Raw genomic sequence first — 13,370 nt, 5'->3', positions numbered from 1 at the left:
ACTCTACCTAATATAAGAATAATCGGATAATGGAAGGACTTAAGTTTCCGAAATGTTGTTGAACAAAATTTGCTAAGACTGAGTAACATTATAGGTAACAAAAGGTTTTTAATAAGTACTTGTTTTTCGGGGCTATTATTCTAAATAATATCTCGTGTTATTTTTGTACTTGATGGCATAAATGTAAAGTTAAACTTTCCCTATTGAATTTAGATCAAATTCCTATAAAAGGTTTTGAATATTTCAACAGCTACAAAAATATTGAGTACTAAATGAAAATCAAATGTAACGAAACATTTTTCCATAGCGACAAAATTGGAGAGTCAAATGGATCGAAAAATAATTCCGACACGGGATTTGATTCGCAGCGAGTTGTCGTAATCTTCTGAAAATTCTCTCGTTTCCTGCTTTAGTCCCTATTTTATGCGAGCTCGTATTCAAAGCGAACTTTTCTATTTATTTGGTTGTTATTTGATACCGTTTCATGTCACTTGTTATCGTATTTTCCATGATTAAACGTGTTTCCTTTATGTAAAAATCGTTTAGTAGTTGAGTTTTGTTATTATTAAGCTTCACAATATGCGCCATTTTAAGTTATATAATTTCAGGTTTAAATTCAGTCTTTGAAAAACAAGTTATCAATTAGTAATCACTCTTACGATAGCAATCGGAGAAAGAGGTTTTATTTGATTAGGTAAAGTAAAATTCGTTTATATTAATTGTATAAATGTCACGATAGTCCCGGTATGTGTTCAAACATATTGCCTTCAGCGGCGCGTATATCGCTATGAGGAAATCTGTGTCGCTCTATTTTCTATCATAACGTTCATGTTCAGTTCTGCGAATCCATATTTACGTTTGATGACATTTCACGTTCAATAAACGATGATATAGAAATATTTATCGATTGTGTGTTACATAACAATAAATAAATTACAGTTAAAGAATCTTTTTTTAAATAAATTTACGTAGTGATTTCGTTTTGATTCTACTATGTTTTCTTTGTGCATTAAATGTTCGTTATGTCGTTCGCTTTTTAGTTATATTTATTGAACTAAAGTTGTAAGTAATACGTTACTTGCACAATTATAGCAAAAATATTTAATCCTGTTTATTATCAAAGTAAGAAGACCCACAAGAAGGATCCGAGTTTTAACATGGACCGAATCACTTGTTGTTTTGCCACAATCTTAAATGATTTTTTTACGCATTAACGTTTGTTATACGCCTCCTGGTAGGGCTGTCAACTGTTAACGAAGGTGAAGAGTACTGACGGCGAAAAAAACGGCTATTAACAGATTACTTGTTTACCTCTGACTCTTTGGCAGACCATACAAAAACAAACAATTATCTTTGGGTTCCACTTGGGTTCGAAAAAAACGTTAACCAAGGCATTATAATTCCGAAACAAATATATTATTGTCAAATAAGCCCGAATACGGATCATGTAAACTCAAACAATTCGGGCCATAAAAGGTGACAGCCCTATTCTTGAGCCTGATTGCGTCAAGGGCGACCGCAGCGGGATATTTTTAGTATCGGCGTCGCGCACGTGGCAACAATTGACATGTCTGATACACAACGCCCACGATACACCCGCTTACATGTTAATTTACACCGATCCCTACAGACGATCTCGTCTTGTAATGTCGATAATAAATTAATTGACACGTTTTTATATTTTAACATCAAATGGGAAATGCTGTTTTAAATACCCTTGAAAACGCTTCAATTAAATGAAAACTACCTCTTATGTTTTAGATATTGAGTTCAAAACTAGCACGATTATTTGTGACAATCTGAATCATCATTGACAAAATTTGTGTTAAAGTTTGTGCAGCGCCCGCCCTCGGGCGTAAAGTACACCAGAAATATCATACTAATTTTGACATAATTGAAGATGTCAATATGAAAGCGATTGTCACAAATATTCGTGCTAGGCCGACTAATCTCTCAGGGGAATACGGCAACATTGCGTGGTCCCAGTTTGCCGAATCGTTGTGAAAAAAAAGTATTTTTCTAGAGTAGTGCATAAGCTGAGTGTAGACGGTCCTGGTGTCCATTGGAGATCCCTGGATCCTCGCAGTTGCACTTCGGGTTGGCCACTGAGAGAGTTTTAGTGAGTAGGAATCTCACATAAGTCTGTCTTTCACCCAAAAGCCAGGATATCTTACGAAGACTTAAGCCCCGAAGCCAAAAAAGGCCCTTGTAGATTTTTAACTTCTAAAGTTTATATAAGAGTTTTACAGAATCTAGTTAAAAACTTTCTCAATTCGAATATCGTTCTAAATATTGCAACTCGAACCGACCCGCTAACGATCAAAATAACAAATATGAAAGTTTGATTTTTTGCTAACATTTTTAAACACCGAATTTTGGTACAATCTAAAAACATGTTGTCTGGTTGTAAAGTACATTAAAACGGATTTAAAATACTTTTAGAAAATATATTAACGTCACTGTATTTGCGTGACTGAGATGTTAATCCATTTTTTACTACACTAGGCGTATGCTAATTCAACATGTTAACAAGTAATTTTTCATTTATGAATACTTAATACGTGTGCAGTTCATAGTCTGATTAAATTAAATGTCACGCATTAAAATAATTTTTATATTAAATGTAGCTACCGCGTATTTGTTGATAAAATATGTAGTTTCTATCCTTAGCAAACATTTGAGTAAATAGAACTTTTATAATTTTAATCATAAAAATATATAGTAAATAAATAGCAAATACATCTTACAAAATAAAATTTCATGATGTTTTCAACTGCTAGTATTTTTCATTGCTAAATATTTCCTTTCATCATCTCCCTGGCCTTTTCCCACTCACGAGGGGTCGGTACACAAGGTTTAATATACCTTAAGGATTTGTCTTAATTTTTTTTACGGCCGGCCGCCTGCCTGACGCCAATCCTACTTGGGAATGATCAAAAAACACAAAAACTATTTCCTAAATTTTTTATATTAGTAAAAATATAAAAATAATCTTTATGTTAAAAACATGTAAGGAGCGTAACATTGTATTATTGTATATCAGAATATAACTCGTTGAAACAATTGCAGTCCATTGAAATCCTAAATGGACAGACAAGGTCGTTCGTAGGAATGCAAAAAGTTTACATCTCACTCTATTTGCTCGTCAATGAACACTGAGGGTAATGTTCACGACATTGACATGAAGATTTATTATATGATAGATAAAATACATCTGTGTATTTCAAAATAAAAGAAATAAATACTTAACAATTATTACTCGAATAGATAACTCTATCTAAGTAATAATTAGTTTAATTAATAAGTCCCTTAAGTAACAAATATTTATATATTACTAATATTATAAACTAGCTTTTACCCGCGACTCCGTCCGCGCGAGATAAAAAAAAACAGAAAACGGGGTAAAAATTATCCTATGTCAGTTTCCTGGTTCTAAGCTACCTGCCCACCAATTTTCAGTCAAATCGAATCAGCCGTTCTTGAGTTATAAATGGTGTAACTAACACGACTTTCTTTTATATATATAGATATAGATGTGAAATTTTCGATGGATGGATAGATATTTGTTAGAAGGTATCTCCGAAAAGGGTCTACAGATCTTGATAAAATTTGGCACAGATATAAAACATAGTCTGGACGCACACATAGGCTACTCATTAATATTTTTTCTTAATTCCGCGGAGTTGCGGGCGACAGCTAGTCATCTATCTTCTATATATATAAAAGGAAGTCGTGTTAGTTACACTATTTATAACTCAAGAACGGCTGAATCGATTTGACTGAAAATTAGTGGGCAGCTTGCTTAGAATCGGGAAACGGACATAGGATATTTTTTACCCCGTTTTCTATTTTTTTATTCCGCGCGGACGGAGTCGCGGGTAAAAGCTAGTTCAATATATGTGAACTATTACGAATGAGTTACAAAAATCTAGGAAAAGTACGAAGTATAATATTGTAACTGTTCTTAATTAAGTCAACGACTATACTTAGCTATTCGTAGCTTATTTTATTGATCATAATTTATTTCTGTATCGGAAGCGAGTCTTTGTAAAGATCTTACTAGCGTAAGCATCTTTTATCTAAAAATACCGGCTTTGTAAATAACGCAAATGTATGCATAAATAGCGATACTTTTCTAACTCATCGCGTACATTACACAAACGAGCAAAAAACGCTGCCAACATTGTGCACAAGAGGAACGCTAGCTATTGTTTGTTTTTTTTTTTTTTTCAATGCATGCAACCGCACACAAACATTTGGAATAACGATGCTTTATTTAAAATATATCGGAACTCGTCGCTTAACTTTTTTTTTAACGAATAAACGGTTTTGTGATAGGTGAGTGTTTGATTGTGGACAGTTTACGTAAACGAGCCTTGCGGTCGAAGTGAATTATGGTTGTGTAAGTAACTGTTTAATTGGTTAAGTTTGTGTACCACTTTGTGTTTGAGGACGGGAAAGTTTGTACGAGGCTTGGATTTTGTTCAAGAAACGTTAGCGAATGATGACAATTATTTTGTTTGTTTGAAGACGGATAGACGACGGATTGTCGGACGCAATTATGTGAAATAATTACCGATATTGTAATATCAAAAATATAATTATTTCAAATAACACCGTAAAGGTTATGTTAAGAAGTAATATTTAATATAATATCAAATAATGTTAATTCGCTGTTGTTATTGAATAAGGTACACAAACGTGATAATTGCCAATTAGTAAATGTTCAGCAATAATTGTATGTTCTAAGAGTATCTGCAAATAAAACAATAGCCGCGAGAATTTCTTATTATATTTACACAACAAAACATAAAAAAATCCTTGAAAAATTGTGATAACAATAACACTTGTAAAACAATAATATTCGGAAGTGAAAGCACATGAACACGTTCTGGATCAAAGCGTCAAATAAACTTCCTCACTCGTTTTACTATAGTACTGTAGAAGAACCCAATCTCAGCTCAAAATAAACAGGTTAGTAGGTGACTCGTGCATTTGTGTTGTGTCGAATAACATCGCTTGTACCATAGTGTACCTCTACGTTTGATAACTGAGGGTATTCTGAACTCATTCGGGCATGAAGCTTTAATATTGAGATTATACTGGTTCGCTAATGAAGAGGTTAATAACCCTATAATCTTTCAATTGTTTTGCTTTAATTAAAATTACTTGTAATTGAATTAATTTATGTTGATGTCACTGCGTAAAGGCATTTATATTATAAACTAGCTTTTACCCGCGACTTCGTTTGCGCAGAATTGAAATGGAAACCGTACACATTTCTGGGTAGCATATGTGTTCTTACAAACTGTGTTCTTCATCAATATCAAATTTAATCAATACCCGTTCGGCAAGAAGATAGCATAAAGTTCTCTTAATGTTAACATTATTCAAGATCTGATATCAGAAATGATAACCAAAAAATCAACATAAAGTTAAAATAAAGTTAACATAAAGCTCTCTTATGAGCCATCTAGTGCCATCTTTTAGAGATCATTAAAAATATATCAAAGAAAGATAACATTTTCTAGAGATCATAAAGTTAACGTTTTTATGTTAAAATTAAGAGGCTAGTGTAAAATTAAAATCGACATGGTAAATAGGTTTAATTATTGTTTATTTGATAACACAATGAATAATAACGATATGACATACCAATATAAATAATCTTATTATTAAAATTATAAATACTTTTACGGCTCAAGTAATGATATAGGAGTTTTAAATGTTGGTGGTGGTTGCTGATCCTTTTGGCTCACGTACGTGGCAGGTGGCATTGGTGTATTATTTATTCCGCTATCTGAAAATAAAGTGTTTTATTAATAAGGAACAAAATAATTATATATAATTGAACAACTTTATTTGTTACATACCCTCATTATCAGAAGAACTTGACGATATTATCCTCTTTCTACTTTTAGTTTCTTACTTTTACATCTTGTGTTGAATCCTAAAAAAATATTAAATTAGAAATTGAAAATATTCATTAAATTTTAGCGCATTCTAAATTTTATCAGACACTTTTACAAAGACGATGCTGATAAGTTTTTTTTTATTATGTATGAATGTATGAATTAAATGAACAAAATTGTATACAAATGTTTCAAGTTAGAAATATTTTAAAAAGTAAAATATTTAAACTGCATTTAATTAAAATAGCGACGAGCATCGTCTTAAAACAATTTTAAATAATTTAATTAGTTATAAAATATAAAAAAATGTGTTTATAACCTATATTCATACTTACAAGTTTATTTGTTCGGCAATTAAATTCTTGATAACTAACTGAATAATAAGAATCACAAATACTATTAATTATAGTTTCAACCAGTATGTTAAGTCAAAAATAATACGTTTATGTTGTAATAATTGAATAAAAACACTTAGCAATGCCGAACGAATTACGATGCAATTCACGCTTGTCAACAATCACTCTTTAATGGTGAGTGAGAGTGAGAGGTCCGTATAGAACAAAATGGCCGCTGTTGTCGCGAAAAGTACTAACAATTCAATTTTTCGTATATTTCAATTTCGAATTATTTTTGAATTGAACACTAAATTTATTTTTGAAAAAGTAACTAATTAGAATTGTTTTTTAAAAATGATTATTAAGGAAATTCAATAAATCTGAAAATTTTTTAAAGTTTTATTAACAAAAAAATATGTTCTCGAAAAGTCATCATTTAGTTATCATTGAGATTGCTTTAAAATGACATCGGCAAAAAGTTATCGAAAAGACAACATTTTGCTGAGCTCTAAAAGTCAACATGTTTCAGACAACATTATGTCATCTTTCTGACTTTTATGCCGAACGGGTATCCACGCAGCCGTTCTGGAGATACCTTGTAATAAACATTCATTCATACATCCATACATCCAAATGATAGCATTTATAATATTACTAAGATTATATTTTTTTACCAATAGAAAACTGTTTTTAAAAATATCAAATTTCACAATCGTTCGGTGGCATACGTGTATTTATTGAAGCTTTTAATGTAGTATTGTTACTGCAGTGACTTTTTAATGAAAATAATTATTGGCTTCAAAATGTTTTCAGTGTAAACAGTAAATATAAAATGAAAGCCGTGCGTATAGAGCGGATTAAACATTAAAAGCATTTAACTACTGCCCGTACAAGTCATATTTCAAGAGAATGTTGTACCTGAATTTCCATGTATTCCCCTAATGGAAATTCAGGATAAGCCTCAATCCTGTTAGTTTATTGTACATCACATATTCAACGATTTTATTTTAAAACGATTTTTTTTTAATATTGCAGATTCTATTTTTTTTAATTTGATTCAGAAATAACAATTATACATAACACTGCATTTAATATGTACAATAAAGAAAACGTTATTTATTTTTATATTTTACATATCTTACTAATATTATAAATGCGAATGTTTGGATGGATGGATGGATGTTTGTTTGTTTGAATGTATCTCCAGAACGGCACATCGGATCTCGATGAAATTTGACATAGATGTAGATCATAATCTGGAAGAACACATAGGCTACTTTTTTTTTTAATTCCGCGCAGAAGGAGTCGCAGGCGACAGCTTATATAAATGTATAAAAGTAAAAAAAAAAACTGTTTATGTTCCCAGTCGGCTCATTTACTAAATATGAGATTGAAACCTCAAACAATTTTAATTCGTTATCGAATCATATAGTACATGAAGATATCTGATTTGTTGTACAACCTAGATTATATTAATTTTTTTCGAACTCTACCCTACTTGTGTGTTTCTACGAGTAGTATAGTTGAAGTAAAGTAAATTAAAACAACACTGTGGAGAATACGTGAAAAGGACATTAATTTGAATTTTATTCGGTGCTCTTAACTTTTTTAACTACTTGACTGGTGAGTCGATAGTGACTTGGTGACCTATTTCGTAGACTGCGTCCATTGGCTGACATGCCGTCGACGATGCGTACTCAACTCGAGGACTGTGCCTCTGTGATACAAATCAAATTGAAACGAATTTAATGACTTTTTCCTGTACGTTGTTTTTCTTTTTATGATATTAAATTGTTCAATTGATATTGATAATATTGTATTCTAACTATATTAGGAACCATAAATACACGTAACATGCTATAAATGTTAGCAGAAATTATTTAAATGTTTAAAATATATTCGAAGGTTTAAGATCTTAACATATGCCAGGTAAGTTTATAAGGCAAAACCTCTACAAGTCATTCGTTAACATATGTTTTTCTAAACATTGATTGATACATCCTATATTATTGTTTATCAGAGATATAGATCAAATAATTTATTCTTAAAATATTTTCCCACTTGTAACATATTCATAGAACCGGATTTCCCTTACAGTGTTTATAGTATGTGTTAAAAGCTTTAGATCAGTGAAATAGATTATTCGAATAAAAAAATATTTGCGCAATTTTTTTTCTGCTCTTTTCGTTTATTTTTTACCGAGATCGTTGATGTGGACATTCGTATTTGAAACCTACAATTCCTAAGTCTGCAAGATTCAAGCGCAAATATGTGAATTGCACAAGTATTGTGTAGTTTATATCATACCAGTAGAGTAGGACAAATAGTAAATCAGTTCTGCCATACAACTGGCATAATGTATACACTATCTAGCGCAAGAACAGTCTATTCCAGGCCAGCAGCTTTCTTACTGTACTGGCACAATGTAAACCAGGCATTGGGTGTAAATCATTATTGCAAGCGTTCAAAGCTATTAGCGTCGTGGCGGGCCATTGAGACTCTGAACAGCCCCAACCGAATGCCGGCCGCCGGCGACATGACATCTGTTCACCAATTCACTTGATTAACGTCACAACGGGGTCACAGCGCTACTGCGGTGCACTCGTTTACACATTTATTACTTCAAAAAGCAATTAATTTTTATTGACATCCAAAATTTTTAATCTACTGAAAATTTTAATAAATTTGTGTAAAAAGGGAAATGTTTCCCGGTAATTTTTATTTTACTGGTAGTTATCGATATCTATATAAATATGAATGTATACTTCATTCATACTTACTTTTGAAAAGTAATGCTGTCGATGGAATATAGGTAAAGAGTTAAAACAGACTGTTTTAAATTATTCTGTATTTTAGATCAGTGAGAAAGTTTCTTACTATGTAACTGATCTGATTGAATAGATTGGCAATATTATATTTCCGTCTTTCGTTGGATTACGCTTCATAAAAATCCACAAAACTAACAATTTTCCTGATAAAAACAGAGTAATCGTTAAACATTTAAGTCAAAATTAAAGTATAGAGGACTTTACTGTCTAATGTTACATAATGCCAATACTTTTCAAGTAAACAATACATGATACAAGCAATCTGGAATAAAACCGCGGGATGCAAATTGCCATTTCCCAGTGCAATACGTTTTAGCGGTATTAAAAAACTTGAGCCATCGTGTGATCGATAAAGTTTCAGGAACTTGGCTTGTTTGAAAACTAGCCTTCATCATATCAGGTTTACGTCGAGGAATACAACGCTATTTGAACGCTTTTGAAGCGTCATAACTTTCAAAGTTATGTTTTATCAATATTATGAATATTTTCTTTATGGATTTGAGTACTTATTTATTACAGAGTATATTATGCCTTATCTTTAAATTCCAATGCGAAAATGTAATTTAAATTAATCCTTTTTTATTCCAAAAAGAATTAGACGGATACTATGATTTTAAACAAGTGTTCTGACAATGTAATCGGACATGGTTATATCAAAAAAGTCTTTAACAAAACCACCCAGTTGTCAAATTATAGATATAAAATAAACACAGTTTATACTACAAAGGTTTATCTTTGTTTAATATAGTTAGATTGATTGCTCGATATGTAGGCACAGAATTTGAGAGGATCTGATATTGAGCGGCAATAGACAACGTAAACCAATAATGTCGCAGGTTCCTCGTTTACCATTAATTACTTATTTGACACGGTACGGTGCGGGAGACAATAATACGTGGAAGTAGGTCACTCCGGAACGCGTATATTAATTCCCTTTAAACAATATAGATTAACACGAGTAAAGTATAACGTTTTATATCACAATTTGGCACTCACAGTGACAAGATTATTGTGACAAAAACTACTAGTAGTAGTTAGTATTATTCTTTTACTTAAGGTTAATAAGCTCTTCGTTTAAAACTCCGTTAAACGCTTATGAGATAATCTACGTCCTGACTCTTTTGTTCGTCGTTATAAGGTTTCTAAGAATTTTAATATTATTATTAAACAACTATCATTCTACCAATATATTAGGTACTAACAATTTTTCTGAGATAAAACTAATGCAAATATGATGCATGTGTTAAGTCTCAGAGGTGTTTGATTGTGAGGTTATCTTTAGACAAGCCACACAAGTTACGAGTTTGAAGCACGATCTTGATTTTTCATAAGTAACCTACATGCAAACCCTAGCATGTTTATAGTTATGTGTACTATGGAATTCGGTTATGCCTGCAAATTTAAAACCTTCATGAAAAACCGAACGTGTGTGGCTTATTTTATACTCGTCCCCCAGTCCGGGATTTATATCACAAGATCAAAGCATAATGCTGCACTTAATGTAATTAAGTTGCCCCTTTAATCATGCATGTATTTTAGCGACTACCGCCGTATCTACCTGACTAACAGGAAACAAATTTACACAGATTACTCAGAAAGTAAAAGACTTATTATAACTATGGGTTTCTATCGCCGTCACATCCATAGAGACATATTGTTATTCTTTTTGTATTTTTTTTTTCAGAGTAAATGACAAATTACTTATGAGTTTTAAATTGAAAGTTGAAAAATCTTGCATTAGTAAGGAGATGTCAATTTAAAAACTATTTAGTAGAAAGTGTTCGTAATTCTATGTCTATTGAAGTGAATTTCTGTTGGGGGGCTAATATTAATCGTTTATATCAGTGAGCGTTCCCGTATTGACCCTAATCAAACAATCCAAACACATAACATGTTAAACGTCATAAGTTGAAAGCGATTTGTGTAAGCAGTACTGAATCAAACGTTGAGCTAAAACCAATATTGTTTGACATCGGCCTCAAAGCAGACTGTTTGTGGTAGGGAGATAGCATTAACTAGTCAATTTGTGGTACCGTATATAGGTAACAAACAGGTTTGTAGGTTAGAGTCGCGGATTCGTTTGTATGTTGTTTAGTTATCTCCATACGTGTGTAATACCAGTGGGCGGCACCTCCCAACGAGGTGGCAACGTTGTCCGAATACAGAATTAATATAACAAGATTAACTTCATGAAACTCGAGTTGAGAACTGATTTAAATATCAAGCACATAATCGTTTCTATTTTATGAGATCGTTGATTAACGCATTTAGTCTTTAATTTTAATAGAGATTTCGCTGAACTGATTTTTTTCTAATTTAATCAGAAATATTAGTATTCAATTCTGTGCAAATCGCTTAGAAAAAACAAAACTCTAATAAAGTTTTAATTGAGTCTAGATGGCACTGTGATCGATATAGATTGCGGTATAGTTTTGTTTCGAGTCAGTACATTTTCACAGAAACTACAAACTACACAGAGGTTTAGATTGAATTATTGGTACAACTTTTAAAACAGCGCTCTAATAAAATATCAAATATTCACAATTAAATAATGTTAATATTGTTTAAGCAAAATGTTTTGAACTTTGCTATTATTTAGAAATTTAAAATGAATTCAAGCATTACTGATAAATTTACTGTAATCAAAACTTTAACTTATCGACTAATAAAAATTAAGCACTTAGCTAAGTTATAAGTTAAAATACTTGATGTATCTAGTGTGTTTTACAATGTTTCTTCACACCTCCCAAGGCAGCGCGGGCAACATCTGTTAATTGACCACAACCAGACGAGAACGTCATTAGCATGCAACTTATATTAACAAAGCCGGTTGTTATTTCTGTTCTATTGCAATCATTTCAAATTATTCCTTCGACTATTAAGAGTCGGACAAAATGCATAATAATATTTATCATTTATATTCCGATACTAAGCAAACTTGAAGCAAAGCTTTGTTGTGGTAAATATTAAATTGTAGGTAAATATTAAAAACAAAGGTATTGGACGATAAAAGAGCTTTCTATTGATGACAGTTTTTTGAAAAAGTTTTTCAATCTGTACGGCAATTTGTAATCCTTCTTGGAAATTATTTCTTAGTGCCTAAGTAGTAACAGAAATATGTCAAGTCTGCCCAGTAGTCTCTGGCACAGTAGTTTGGGCTGTGCATAATCTGTCAGTTTTTTTTAAATTAATATTTCTGTAATAGAATATGTGTTAACTCTTTAAATACTTAATACAATTTTATAATTCTTCGCGTATAAAAACAATATTTTTACGATTTCCCTACTCAAGAATACATAGGTGTTTTTAACGTGTCAAATTTCTTACGTTCCAAAAACTTCTTATGTTCCATTAAGGTTCCCCACAAGCTTTTAAAATGTCCTGTCACCTCACTTGGTTGTTTCGAGACCCTCTGCTAAAACAATCTTGCGTGGTAAAGTTTAAAACTTTGAAAAGGCATGGACTGCGGTATCTGACGGCGATGTGGAATGACTATCTAACTGCCTTTCCGACTTTAAACTTGAGTTGATGACATGTTAACAGGGTTGTCAAAACTCAAACTTTTTTATTATTCATCATAATTTTATTTTACTTATTCACTAATGACATATAATGATATTATTATAGAATCAATAATATAATATAAATATAATAATAATAGGTAAATGATACGCTAAATACTAAATTTTCTTCCTTTCCACTATCTTTTTTGCCGCGAATGGTCGATAAAAGATGACTATTGTTACTCTCCAATCAAAATTCGAAAATTAAAGACCTTAAACATAAATATATTTCAATAGTTCTTTCTGAAAAGATCGTTATAATCAAATCAATTAAACAATCATAAAATATAAATACAGAATAAATAATGGTTTTAAACTCACTGTGCGCCAGCCCTATAATTACACACAAAGTTGACAACGTAATAGTTCTATGAATCTGACATTTAGTCAGTCGAACTTGCAATTTATAATGGCGGATCTTGTGAGGGTTCGTCAAGAGTTACGAACTTTATATTGAAGGGAAGTTTCACATGCCTCTTTTGACTATTAATTAAGCGTACAAAGTGACAACATGAGAAGAAAGTATTTATTTTACTTATTTTATATTTTCGTATATAAATTATTTAAATTTTTTTAGCGTACATTATACAATTTCACAACGAATCATAAAAATGTCTAAATCTATGTATGTAATTATTTGTTTATTAATCAATTTATTTAAATACTAGCGGTCGCCCGCGACTTCCTCAGCGCGGAATTAAAAAACACTGCTGTAAATATAAGCTACCTTCC

At 31.5% G+C, this 13,370-nt stretch overlaps 1 protein-coding gene and 1 long non-coding RNA gene across 2 annotated transcripts in view; one reads left to right on the top strand and one right to left on the bottom strand.

Annotated features, from left to right (window-relative positions):
• LOC106710819 overlaps positions 1 to 13,370 on the top strand; it is a 162,813-nt gene that overhangs the window by 18,679 nt on the left and 130,764 nt on the right. The gene's annotated exons all lie outside the window — the stretch shown is intronic.
• Positions 5,787 to 6,283, bottom strand: LOC123721649. Its single transcript, XR_006756284.1, has 3 exons — positions 6,248 to 6,283; positions 5,874 to 5,950; positions 5,787 to 5,800 (listed from the first exon to the last, which is right to left on the bottom strand). It is a non-coding gene; the product is annotated as an uncharacterized LOC123721649 (long non-coding RNA).

The sequence above is a fragment of the Papilio machaon genome, chromosome 14 (assembly GCF_912999745.1).
Source record: "Papilio machaon chromosome 14, ilPapMach1.1, whole genome shotgun sequence".
NCBI lineage: Eukaryota > Metazoa > Arthropoda > Insecta > Lepidoptera > Papilionidae > Papilio > Papilio machaon.
The sequence above is the reverse complement of the archived record's forward strand: the minus strand, read 5'-3'. Positions and strand labels throughout refer to the sequence as shown.